The 11,883-nt window shown below is 34.8% G+C and overlaps 1 protein-coding gene across 1 annotated transcript in view; it reads left to right on the forward strand.

Annotated features, from left to right (window-relative positions):
* Positions 1-794, forward strand: part of LOC145293975 (uncharacterized) — a 58,597-nt gene extending 57,803 nt beyond the window's left edge. The window contains exon 4 of the mRNA XM_080140858.1: positions 1-794. This exon is cut by the window's left edge and continues 1,827 nt beyond it. The gene's annotated coding sequence lies outside the window, so the exon portion shown is untranslated.
* The last annotated feature ends 11,089 nt before the right edge of the window (positions 795-11,883 follow it).

The following is an 11,883-nucleotide window of genomic DNA, read 5'->3' on the forward strand; positions in this document are numbered from 1 at the left end:
AAAAAAAACAAGGCAAAAGCGGTCAAGAAACTATCATGTGAAAATGTGTGTAATGGCCGTATCTTTCGTGAATACTATCAAATTATACAACAAACAAATAAAAAAAATATAGTAACAAATAACTGTAGATGATTATACACGTTTCGAACAGCTATGTCCAAAAATAAAGATATCAACCTCGTCGAGGGGGCAAATACCATTTGTACCAAGAACTTGTTTCAAAAACATAAACCTTGTTGGCTTCATTTATTTCTGGTATCTGATGTCATTTAGTTCACAAAATGCATGAATGTTTTGGCGCACACACGAATACGCAAAAAGAAAAAGAACACGCACAAATCAAACTAATTTATCGTGGTTGCTAGAAAATCCTTCAGCAAAAGCAATAACACATTTTTTTTTCTTCAAAATTGTTATTAATATTTAACATTTTAAAATGGCTGACAAGTCAGCCATTTTGCTTTGACGAAGACTTCTGGGCGATGTTGCTTCTTGAAGCAAAGAAAGAAGAAAAATCACAAATCTATCATCAAATTTCATACAAGTACAAACAGGTGTGTACATAAATATATTTTATAAATTATTTAAAAAAAAAAGAAAAAAGACATCATTTTTATGTTTCATTAACTCCGTGGCCTATTTAAAGGCGTCGGAAGTTGTTCAGTACTTCCGGTGCAGTACGAGTTCGTTCGTTGTCTATGGCTGTACAGCACTTTCCTTTAGGAACTTTTCACTGTAGAATGCTTTGTAAGGCGGACAATTTTATGTAAATAAATAAATAAATGAGAAATTAAAACAAGTTATCTTCTTTGTTGTTGTTGTTGTTGTTGTTGTTGTTGGCATCGTCGTTCGTTTCTCTCTCTCTCTCTCTCTCTCTCTCTCTCTCTCTCTCTCTCTCTCTCTCTCTCTCTCTCTCTCTCTCTTAAATAGAAATGCAAAATTGTCATGTTAACGTTACCAAAAATTCTGCATTTTACCTCTCCGTCTTAAAGTCGTTTATTGCATAACATGTTACCATTTTTATTTTCTTGCTTCCAATTAAAACATGTTGTGAAGTCAGTAGAAAATACGCCGGTCTTCTCGGAAAATTTGTATTCCAAACAAAAAGGACGATTGGAGCAATTGTGCTCGCCATGCGGGACTTCCTCAGACGCCTTGGTCTATTATTAATATCGCGCCATATTTGGAAACCATCTTAAATTGACTTGGCTTTACATGTGCCTCTCTATCTCGTCCAGCACGATATCTGATGAAAGATCTCAATTTAAGTTTAGGTTTTTTTTTTAACGCTTTTATTTTGTTCAACAGTACACTTTTAAATAAACACATTTAAAAAAGTAAACTCAAAAGTGGCAGGATTTATTTAGAAAGCACTGAGCCCCACAAGTATGTGACCTTATCTATCTATCTGTCTGTATAAGGAACAGTCTCTTCCAAACAACTCTGTCAGTTTTTAATCTACCGACTTGATATATTTGACATCTGTAACAAATTCAATTTCGCTTTTATCCGGTAAAATTAGCTGCTAAGGGGTCAAAATTGAAAAAAAAATGACTTGGCATGCGTAATTTGATTTAAAGTGTTTCTCTAAGCAAGTGGAAATATACATTTATAGGTTTAACAACGTTATTTTTAGGTTTTTATATGCGTACGAACGTGGCTCAGATAGTAACAAATAATGCCAGAGAGCTATATATTTTGGTTTCGAGTCTAGATTATCGTACCAAAGTTTTATTTTTTAACGAAATTTGCATAAATAAAATATCATATAAAAGTGTACTTTACGACCGGGAAATATCGGGCAGCCTGCTAATATATATATATATATATATATATATATATATATATATATATATATATATATATATATATATATATATATATATATATATATACGAGGATTGTTCCAAAAGTAAGGCCTCCTATTTTTAATTCATAAACTAAAACGTTGAAGAGCAATGAAGACGGAGGTAGCGTCATTAAAACGAACGATCTTTTGTGCTCCAGAATTTATTTTTCTACATCGTCACCGCTATTCTTAATCCATTTATCAGCCTATTTTGATGTCACCGTCGTAAAAGTTCGGAGCGTGCTATGTCACTCGCATCTCCCTCATCACTATGAAATCGGCGAATCCATCTTTTAACTCTGTTGATATCAACTGTATCAGCTTCGTAAATGTTGATCAGTTCAATTTTTCAATGCCATATATCTACTTCTGACGCACTTCCATAACATAGGCTGTTTTCTTAGAGTCTCACGCCGTCAATAAATGCATAAATTTAGTCATTATAACAATGCATTTTGCAATCCTCTCTGATCCACTCGGTTGAAATAAAAAAATAGAAGGCATCATTTTCCTCTCACACACACACGCGCGCGCGCACACACACACACACATACAAATATTTATAACAATCAAGTAATTAATAGAAGAAGCTTACTAAACAAATGTAAATGTAAGCTTCAGTCTAATATAACTATTAATGTTTACCAACTAGCCAAATAAAAAAAGCTCGATACGACAGTAGGAAGTAGAGCTTATTACCATAAGCATAAATCAAAACTGTAAACCGGAAATTTGCATGTAAAGATTTATTTTTCGACAGAATACTTTCAATAGAGAAAGACAGTAAAACATCTTTATTCCGCGAGGCCTCAAAGAATGTAAGATTCTGGTGTTTTCGTAATGAGGATAGTTCCCTATCCATTCTCTACCCCAACCATAATAACAGTAAACCCTTATCCCCAACAAAAGTTACCAGAAAGCACCATAAACTTATACGTATATAGGGTCCACCTCTTCTTTAATTAAACTGAGAATATCAAACCACATGTCAATATTTAACAATATGGACGCAGAAGTGAAACAGGGAACATCTCTAACAACATTAATAAAAAAATAATTAAATCTAAGAACACTCCTTTCACAATTAACTGGTAATTCCAAATCCTACGTCCCAGGTTCCAAACTCTGTCGCCTGTGCTTGTCCGAGTTAGTTAGAATAATAATTTCCCCACAAAATATTACTTTAGTTAATAATAGAAGTGAATTGATATTCCAATGCAAACATAAAGCTAAATACAAATATAATAAATTTTGAAATCACCTGACATCCTTGGCACCCCGTCTATTGCCTAATAAATAACTCCACTTAGTCGCCTACCTACTCCTTACTTTTCTTATTTTCGATTTATTTTGAACTAGCCTGAGTGCCCATCGTTTTCCGGGTGTTTGGAGGTGTGTGTTAAAAAGAAAGAAAAAAAAAGTGATAGTAGGCAGGCAGGCTGGAACCCGTACCGCGAAGGAGGAAAAGAATGTCAAAACAAAAACGTGACGTCTTTGCCGTTGCGTCCATCACCAAAACGGAATTATCAAAGATTTAAATTAAAGCTACTTAATCGAAAAGAGGGAATGACTTTAAAAAAATATGGGCGAAATAATGCGACCCCTCTTTGTAGAAAAGTGCCCAGTCGAAGGTGAAGGCGTTAATGTTTTTAGCCAACTTTTCGATACTTGTCGTCCGAAGGGTCGCACTTCAAAATGATACCGGTTTTGTGAAAATCCGTCGCCTCTGTCGAAAGTTTTAGGCATACATACATACATACATACATACATACATGCATACATACATACATACATACATACATTTAAGCAGACAGGTGAGATTTATATTATAGATAGTACTCTGACCCTTAATTAGCTTTATTTTCACAATAGTTTTTATCTCTGCAACATAATTGACAGTTTCCGTAGCTACCAATGAGACTATATATCATGTTTAATTTTTCTTTTCTCTATAATTATGTTTAAAATATATATACATTATTATAGCAGCAACGAACTATTCAAGGCCTCTCCAAATATTTTAAATCTTAAACACAGAATCCCAATATGCTCCAGCTACATCGCCACTCCAAATGCATCACTAGAATGTTATTGCTGCCGCAATGCAAGTTATCATAATTAGCATATTTGACTTTATCTCTAGTATTATTGCTATTATTGTTGCTGTCATTTAGCTGCAGTCACTACAATTGTTATGATTAATAGGGCTTATAGAAGCACTAACACAAACAGTTCCCTAATATTTCTCACGACTATCATCGTCAAGATTGTTAAGTTTCATAAAAGCATTTCTAGATTAACTTCTGTATTGAAATAGTCGTCTAGTTTTATCATGATAACAGCTATTACGATTTCCATTTCACACAGAATTTTATTTTTTGGACCATTTATAAACTCCGGCAACATGCACTCGTTCTACCAAAAAAATGGATATTTTACTTTCACCACCTTCTGGGATTCACTGAATTTTAGACTCAGCAACCATGGGAATACACTCTCACACTTCTTCGTAACTCCATGGATTAAGGACTTTTATCTCTATTTGTGTTTCCTTTTCGAATAATAAATATGTGTTTAGCTCTTACTAGATTGTTTCTCAACACGCTTTATTAAACCTATGTACTATATATATATATATATATACATATATATATATATATATATATATATATTTATATATACATATATTTATATATATATACATATATTTATATATATACATATATTTATATATATATACACATATATATTCATATATATATGTACATATATATATTTATTTATATGTGTGTGTGTGCGTGTGTGCGCGTGCGTGCGTGCGTGCGTGCGTGTGTGTGTGTGTGTGTGTGTGTGTGTGCGTGCGTGCGTGTGTGTGTGTGTGTGTGTGTGTGTGTGTGTGTGTGCGTGAAAACTCTCAACCAAACTCCCCTCAGAATATTTGCTCTACAGAGCTGAAATTTGATATACAGGTATTCGAACCTGCAGCTCATTTCGATTTGGTTTTTAGCCCACAAAAATTGCTGCCGGTGGGTGAAACTTGAAAACAAAGCAGTTGAATTTGGCAAGGTAAGTCGAATAAAACATGTGCATGTTCAAAATTAACCATTAATACCTCAAAGTCGCTTAATATTTATTTCATCTCCATCTGTTGGCAGCTCAACTGGTGACGACATTGGAAAGATAATAACGACTAAGGCTGGAGCGCTAAACGTTCTGGTTTGGATTCTGGTGAATAGTAACCAAGTCATATTTTTTTATAACTTGAAATTATTACTATATATTGGATAATAATCACAACTGAGAATTTGCTCTATAATAATAAATACGAAATCTGCATGAACTAAAATATAATATTTATGTTTATTTTATGATCGGGCAATGCCGGGCGGCCTGTTAATCAACCAATAAAACTGCTCAATTAAATTCCATTTATTAAATTTAAATAGCTAGCCAAAAGTTGTTAAAAGCTGTTCATATTGCTTATACAAATTGCATTTCCATTGCCATTCTACTTATGGTGAGTTTTTGGAAAATTCAAGTGGATTCATAAATAGAGCTTTCCACACTATTTGTGAATGCTGCTGAGCTAATCCAATAAATCATTATCAAGAGCAAACAAATCGAATGCATTGTCACCCAAGTACCATGCATAATAATATATAAATATGGGTGTGTAAAGATAGAGTTAATAGAGGTAAATTTCCATGCAATTGAGTACAGAAGAATTTTCAAGTAGAAGTCATAAGAGCTATATGTTCTGGCATTGACGTCACAGAGACAGGAAGTCGCTAGTCTAACATGGAAAATGAGGAAGTAAGATAATTTTATTTTCAATGATTAGGTAAAGATAACTGTTTTATTTTAGATAACTGCTCCCTCTCTCAGATGGTATTATTTTATGTGTATACAGGTATAAAACTGGGAAATGGTAAAACCTCAAAGAGATTGTCCAAACCAAAGAAATTTGTGCTGTTCTTTTTTTAATAAAGTTAATGAGAAATGTGAGTAAATTGGGAATTTTGAAGTGAACTCATTATTTAATCTGCTCAAACAATCTCGTTCCATGCATTTTGCATTCAGATATATTGTATCCATTAAATTTTTTTAAAACAAAAAAACAATAAGGCAAGTGATATTTCATTTAAAAGCAAAAATAAATAAATAAATAAATCAAAGCTATTAGTATGAAAATCTGAAATTGATCAATCATCACCAGCCAGTATCTGGTCGTCACAGCTCACAATAAACAGTCTACGACTGTTGTACTTGCAGATTGGTAATCATTTGATAATATATAGATGCAGGTCTGTAAAGATAAGGTTAGTATGGTAAATTTCCATGTAAGATTCGAAATTAAGTAAAGTGAAATTTTTCAAGTAGAAGTCATAAGAGCTACGTGTCACGGCACTGACGTCACAGAGACAGAAAGTCGCTAGTCTAACGTGGAAAATAAGAAGATCTTTCTATTTTCAGTGAGTCACTAAAGAGAGCAGTTGGATTTTGGGGTAACTGCTTCCCCCCCCCCAATGAGAGCTGCTTTATGTATATGCTGGAGAAACAATAAAACCCCAAGGAGATTTGTAAAATCGAAATGCATTTGTGATGTTTCTTCATTAATAACGTTTATGAAAACTGCTATTGAGAAGAAACATGCTACGACAGAGAGAGGTAAGATGAAAACTTTGGCTGACACCTCACCACTGTGACTACAGAAATTAGATCAACTGATTTCGCCAACAATGTAAAGACAGTATGATAATTGAGAAACCATAGCTATCGTACACCAGTAATCTGAGGCTTACATGCAATACAATAGACGATCTTATGCCACTTGTGATGAGGGGCAAGTCTATCTATCTGAATGGGCTCCTTGCTCGGACCAATGTGACTCTCTTTCTCCAGATTTCCCTGTCTTCCATCAGCTACCTCAGATCTTCAGGATCACGGTTGGCATCATATGCAATTTGCTGGATGTATATTAATCTACGTTGTCAATCTATGCTCGTGCACCCTTGCCATGAAGTCCGCAGCAATACATTTCTCAGAAGCTCTTGCTTGCTCCTCTAGCAGTGACTGGCAAAAAACAGCTGTCGCTCCTTGATGGTAGTAGATATGGCAGGTCGGTTGCCATAAAGTTGCTGCTTCATGGGATGATCTTGTCAAGATATATTTAATAATGTTTCTAGCATACAGGTGTACATGTCGTCTAGCTTTCTTTCCAAATTTTTGGTAAGTGTCTTGTTGTAGCTCCATAAACAAGGACAGGCTTTACCACTGCTCTGAAGAACTGTCTTTTCAGTTTGTTAGTTAGCCTTGAAGTCCATACTGACCGCAGCTTATCTAATGCTTTTGAGATGTGAATTTCGAGGGGCAAGTAAGTAGATTCTTATCATTTTATATATATATATATATATATATATATATATATATATATATATATATATATATACATATATATATATATTTGTAATTCTTATCATTATATATATATATATATATATATATATATATATATATATATATATATACACACATTTGTAATTCTTATTTGTTTATTTATAGAACCACATATATTCTGATAGTACTGCATTATTCATTTTACTTAGATTGTAATAAAATGTGTGCTCCCCACTTGAAAATTGTAGTTTCCATGGCCTTTTCTTTCTTTTATTTTTTTACAAAGGGATCACCACTTATCATGGCCCAAAGGCCACTCGAGGATAAGGGTTAAAGTGTGTAGTGGTCAAAAGGACAATAACATAGTAATCGTTAGAAGTGTTAATTTGGTAAAATCGGATTACTTAAGGAAAACGGCTCATCAAGAACTTGTTCACATTGGACTTGAAGACGGTCATATTGTAGTCAGCTGGAAAACAGGTAAACGGAAGAGAGTTCCACAGGTGTGCAGTTCTAAGAAAGAAGCATTGTTCATGGAATCTACTTTTAGGTTTAGACACAGATAAAGAGTGGGGGAAATTATTGATAGTGTTTTCCACCAAACGAGTGTTTCTCATGAATGTTTGGCGAGAAGGAACCACAGATTGGAGCTGAGATGAGCACTTTCCATGAAAATAACGATAGAACAGAGACAGGCTCGCAATGTCTCTTCTGTGAGAAAGAGGTTGCAGGGAAGAGAAAAGGGCATCCCCCACTAGTCTATGAAGTCTATTCTGAACTCTGTCAAGGCAAGATAAGTCTTCTTAACAGCTCCTGCCCAGCAGAAACTGCTAGGAAGATCTTTTTCTCCTTTGTCTTCTCATCTGGCCTTGTCGTTGTTTCTCACATTGGCGGCTCCTGGAAGAGGGGAGATCCACGGCTTCGCAAATATAAAAAATAAAACAAAATACAAAAAAACATAAACACTGACATATTCTCTGGATGCATGTATTTTCAACCCTCTATACATTCAAGTTCACATCGAGGCCATGTTTATCAGTTGATATCAGCTCATCTGCATCTCCTTAAGCTCTCTCGATCTGATCCAAGCCATAACCTGCCTCCAACTGTTTCCAACTCACAACTGTCCTCAACTGTCACAGACCTAAGACTGCCCATAAATCGTTCCCAACTGTTGTAAACCCTTGCAAAACTTATTGACTTCTATATCCGGTCTTTGTTCTTGTCATCTACCACACCTTGATTAACAATCCTATGTGTGTATTGGGGAACAACTTTCTCTCTATTGTTTTGCTGATACACTTATTTCCTCCTTTTTTTTTTGTTATATTTTTCCATCTCCTTTCTGATAGTCTGTGGGAGACCCTTGGGCATGGTCGAGTGCCCACTTAGCCCCACCCCAACCAGGGTAACATGAAGTCATGGAAAGCAGGTGACTGATGTAATATGGAAACAACCATGAATAATTCTGTTCATGGTTTTGTATCTCGTTGTGCTGGGCAGAAGATGCCTTTGAATACAATAATCAGGACAATCGCCCGGTATGAGCACTGCTCGGACAGAAAGAAACTGCAACCTACTGTCTGTACAACTGCAAAGAAAGCTGTGGGACTACATCAAAACACTTTCGAGAAAACAGCTTGAATGGAGTTGTGAATGATGAACAACAATGAATTCAGAAATGCCTCGAGGGATAGAGATAGATAGATGAAGAGTCATAGCCATCAATGCCCGAACCAGGCAGGACACCTCTTAACTGAATGAACTCCGTACATGGTTTGCTAGTATATTTGTAGAGATATGAGGTGTGAGAAAGTGTTTGGAGTGATTGAGAGAATCGACTTTACGAGAAGCAGAAAAAGCAATACATCTAATGTATGATCTTCAGGAAAGGTTTGATAAGAAAAAAAAGACTAGGAAGTTCCAGAGTTGATTTCTCCCTAAGAACAGAGCCATCTATGAAAATCTCAGGAAGAAAAATGATGTCTATAATTGAAAGATAAAAGCTGAGTCAAGCTTATCAAGGCCAAGAGAGTCACTTGAAAAAAAAAGGATTAATGAGAACTATTTTCTTATTTCATTTTATTCTCAGAATGTAGCTACTCATGAAGTGATTAACATGTTTACCCGGCATTGTATGGAGCAAAAGTGTAACCTATTTCTGTTAAAACCTTCTATCTCTCTCTACCAATCTCTCTTTCTTTTTCTCTTCTCAACCTCCTCTTTCTCCTTTGCCAAGCCCATTCCTCTCTAGCTGGAAACACACACACACACACACACACACACATACCTCTCCTTTATATGATAGATTCTTCATGGTAATAAGTCTCTATTTTCTTTCCAAATTCATATATAATAACCCTGAAAAACCACCCCCTCCTAACGAAACCTGATTATGTTGAGCCCCCTTTTAAATTTTAAATATTATTCATCGAGGGCAATGCTGATCAGTAATGTACCAAATTTGTGGGTATATGTTTTTATAGCCTTTTACTTTTATCTGAACATATTAAACACACATACACACAAACAACTGTCTTTTATATAATACTAGTGGGGGTACCCAGTGTTGCCCGGGTGTTTGGAGGTGTGTATGTAGGAGAGGGTAACCCTGTTTTAATATTATAAAAAAAACATGATGTTAAAAAAAAATTGGAAAAACCAAAACAAAGCTAAAAGGAAAAAGAAAGGGTGTAAAAGAGGAAAAAAAGTTTAGGTAGGAAGCTAGGCTCGAACCCAAAGCATCGAGGCTAAGGTGAAAAAAAAAGCCTGATACGTTACTCCTACGCCAAAGAGACATACAATTGAGAACGGATAAAATTAAACCTTTAAAAACACTTGCAGGTGGTTTAAACTAACGTCAATGTTTTCTAGGTCAAACATGACGTCATTGTCGTAGTAGCAGGAGGAGAGAAAATGAAGGAACGATTTTTTCAGCACCCCTCCTTGTAGAAAAGGGTCCAGTTTAGGGTGAAGGAATTAATGTTTTGGGCCAATTTTTCAATATGTGTCGTCTAAGATGTCGGGCTTCAAAATGATACCAATCTCATGAAAATCCGTCGTCTTTGTCGAAAGTTTTTGTGAGACATACAAATACACATACATACATACATACATACATACACACATTTTCGCTTTTATATATATAGACTAACAGGGATGCCTCGAGTGGTATTTGGTCTTGATAAACGATATAAAACAAAGATTAAAAAAAAAGTTGCGTTTGAATATACCTACTATTCTTACAATATTGAGAACTCTTTGATGGCAATCTATCACTTTCTTTACCCAACAAAACTGAGTAGATTTTCTTGTATAAAACAGTATAACAAAACACAGTCACATTGTTCTACTGTACAATATAATTTTTTAATGTATTTGCTCTACCAAACATACTGAGCATTTTGGGTTGACTATCTTATACTCCTTACCATGTCTGATACTGTATTATTCCCATTTTGACTCGCATGCAACACCATTATACTTTGTCTAGTATATGGCATAAGAAAGAAAATAAAAAAAGTATTTTTCTTGGGAAATGCTGCATTTAAATACACCTGCTATATTTAGGAAATTAAGCACTCTTGAATTATTCTATACCAATTACCAGATATTATACTTCATTATTATGACATGGTACAGTATTATTGCTATTATAAATCCCGGGCAACACCGAGAAGATTCTCTTGCATAAAATAGCATAACAAAACAATGATATTGTTTTGCTTCTGTGCAATGTGGTTATTAAACATAACTGCTCTAGCTGATATATTGAGCACTTTCGACTGACTAATGTATACTCTTTACCCGATATGATACTGAATTCTTATACGTATTGATCTTTGGCAACCATGTACTTTGGTTATTATGTTGCACACCAGACAAAGACAAATTATTTCTCCCATTCAAAACTGCACTTAAACACACATGCTCTATCTATGATATTGACCGCTCTTCTATTACTATATATCACTTCCCAGATATGAAAATGCATTATTATTATTATTATTATTAAAAAAAATCCCGACCATACCGAGTGGATTTATTGTATAAAAAGTCATAGTGACGTTTTTCTTGAGCAACATGCACTTTAGAAATACCTGCTCTTTCCAGGATATTGAACACTTTGGATTGACAAACGCATAATAGTTGTTTGTGCCCAAAAGTCGAGTAGGGAGGATTTACATATGTTAATCTACACCGAATAAGCTTTACGGCTGTTTATGCTTTAATTAACACCACGTTAATCCTTATTTTGAACACACGATTAGAGGGTATTAAAAAAATGAAAAATTGCTAAAAAGAAATTTATAATCCGATATAATTCTGTGTAAATCTCATTAAAACTATAGGCATAAAATGTCAGTGGGACACACCTTTATAAGAATAAATATTAGTCCTCACACCCCTCTGCTGCATAGGTATAAATCATTCATGCTAAATTTAATCTAAAGTTCTCGACTGAGCTCTATCTGGTTCCTCCTTGTAAGAGATTCGCACCAAGAACTCATCATACTACCACAGCAAAGGAAAACTTCTTTTTCTTCCTCAGTGTGTCTAGCATCAGACTTAATTTCCACAGATGCAGCTTCTTTGCAAGGGTTACCTGTTTGTAAAACACATTGCCATAGGACTAC

The sequence above is a fragment of the Euprymna scolopes genome, chromosome 15 (genome assembly GCF_053919585.1).
Source record: "Euprymna scolopes isolate OS-2025 chromosome 15, ASM5391958v1, whole genome shotgun sequence".
NCBI classification, from domain to species: Eukaryota; Metazoa; Mollusca; class Cephalopoda; order Sepiida; family Sepiolidae; genus Euprymna; species Euprymna scolopes.